Source organism: Penaeus monodon, chromosome 3, assembly GCF_015228065.2.
Source record: "Penaeus monodon isolate SGIC_2016 chromosome 3, NSTDA_Pmon_1, whole genome shotgun sequence".
NCBI lineage: Eukaryota > Metazoa > Arthropoda > Malacostraca > Decapoda > Penaeidae > Penaeus > Penaeus monodon.
In genome coordinates, this window is record NC_051388.1 from 4,782,866 (window position 1) to 4,785,365 (window position 2,500).

General features: G+C 41.4%; 1 protein-coding gene across 1 annotated transcript in view; it reads right to left on the reverse strand.

Annotated features, from left to right (window-relative positions):
* The window catches only part of LOC119590861, a gene marked incomplete at its 5' end in the record, with an annotated part of 56,767 nt that overhangs the window by 24,012 nt on the left and 30,255 nt on the right, over positions 1–2,500 (reverse strand).

The following is a 2,500-nucleotide window of genomic DNA, read 5'->3' on the forward strand; positions in this document are numbered from 1 at the left end:
CTCTCTCTCTCTCTCTCCCCTCTCTCTTCTCTCTTCTCTCTCTCTCTCTCTCTCTCTCTCTCTTCTCTCTCTCTCTCTCTCCTTCTTTCCTACCTATCTATCTCTATCACTCTCTCTCTCTTACTCTATCTATCGTTTCTATCTTTCTAGTATCTATCCCCCAACCCATCTGTCCGCTCCCTATCTATCTACCAATTTTTCGTCTTCCCCTTCTTCCCTACTTCTCAAAAAGAAGAAAAAGAAGAGGAAGAAAAATATGTATATATGTATATACGTATATTTTTTCTTTCTTTATATATGTATATATATATATATATATATATATATATATATATATATATATATATATATATATATATATAACGTACAGAAAGAGAAAGAAAATAACGGAATAAAAACAATAAATAGCAAATGGAGACACAACTAAAAAGATATGCAGCTCATTTCACCTCGAAACCCACTCAGCACACCCATTTCCCACGCACGTTTCCTATCTTGCAATGAAAAGTAACAGGAAGTAATAACAACATCATAAACTGGAAAAAAGAAAAATAGAAAGATAAATAATAAGAGAGAGAGGAGGGGAAGGAAAGGTGGAGAGAGAGAGAGAGAGAGAGAGAGAGAGAGAGAGAGAGAGAGAGGAGGGAGAGAGAGAGAGAGAGAAAGAGAGAGAAAGAGAGAGCAGGAGAGAAAGGAAAGAGAGAGATAGAGAGACATAGAGAGAAAGAGAGACAGACAAATCAAGACAGAAAGAGATACAGAAAGAGAGGGAAAGAGAGAGAGGAAAGCGAAAACAGAAAACGAGAAGTAATGAGAGACTAAAGCAAACTGAGTGTGTGTGTGCCCGAGCCCCCCATTCACCCACGCGTCGAGCAGCATTATGAGGAAGTCAAAAGGAGATTGAGTGTACTTGCAACTTTCCTTGTGATTCGCGCCGGCAGTAATAAGGAAGAGGAGAATAAGGAGAGTGGACGAGAAAAGGGCTGGGGAATGGAGGGATAGGAAAAGGAAGTAAAGAGGTAGAGGGAGAAAAAAAAGAGAGAAGGGGTGATTGCTATATGTCTATCTCTCTTTCTTTTCTGTCTTTTCTATATATTCATCTACCTGCCTGTCTGTTTCCCTACCTACCTACACACACACACACGCACACACGCACACACCACACACACACAAACACACACACCACAAACACACACACAAACACTCACCCACCCACACACACATACATATACACATATATAGATACATACATAAATACATACAGCAGCAAAAAACAACAGAAACATCACGACCAACAGCAATGATAATACAACTGCAGTGACAGAATAGCAAGAGCTAATCCAACAACATTAAAATCTGCGTCAATAACTACGGGAGCAAAGTCAACGATCACAAAATAAGCTAAAAAAAAAAAAAAAAAAAAAAAAAAAAAAAAAAAAAAAAAAAAAAAAAAAAACAGCATCACCATCACCAGTATCACCACCACCAGCATCACCATCACCAGCATCACCATCAAAATTAGCGGCGTCACCAGTACCTACAGCGCCGCCGCCATCACTTAACGATAACTGCACCAACAAAGCATCCTCCACCACCAATAACAACAATATCACCATCATCACCACTACCGCCAACTCCAACAATGTCAACATCACCACCACTACCACTAACTCCGACAGTATCAACATCACCACCACTACTGCCAACACCACCTCCACCACCCCCATCCCCACTACCACCACTACCACCTTCACCCCCCCACCCAACACGACCTCCACCACCACCTCCACCCCCACCCCACCCCCATCCCCCTCGTCGCCCTGAGCACCGACCCTCACTTCCTGCATTGTTTCCGTGTTACTGGAACGGACGGTGACAGAATCTCCCTTATTACTCGGGCACCAAGGCGGGTATTGTGTCGTTTCCTCCTGTTCTATCACAATAACCAGGACACCATTACTATTATCTGCACTATCACCATCAATCACGCGCGCAATCAGCCGCGTTTAGGGGGTTATTTATGTGTCACTGAGCTGGTTGTTGCTTGTTGTGGGGTTTGCGTTGAGGGAGTGCAAGCGTTGTGGGTGAATTCGCTCGGGTTTTAGGCTTTATTCAGATTAATTGACTGACGTTTGGTTGGTTTAATTAGTGATTACATGGCACTGTTATCACTTGCCATATTCGTCATCACACTGCTGTGAATACAATGCCAACGGACACAACAAACAACAAATTACCGCTTATAACCATTAACAACAACCCATAACCATTAACAACCATTAACAACAACCTAACCACTCTCAACCACTTATAACATAACACCCATCAAAACCACTAACAACCGCTTATAACCACTAACAATCACTCATAGCCACTAACAACCATTCATAGCCACTAATAACCATTTATAACCACAAACAACCAATAACAACCACTTATAACCACAAACAACTTTTCAAAGCCTCTAACAAAAAAAAGAAAAGAAAAAAAAAACGAAAAC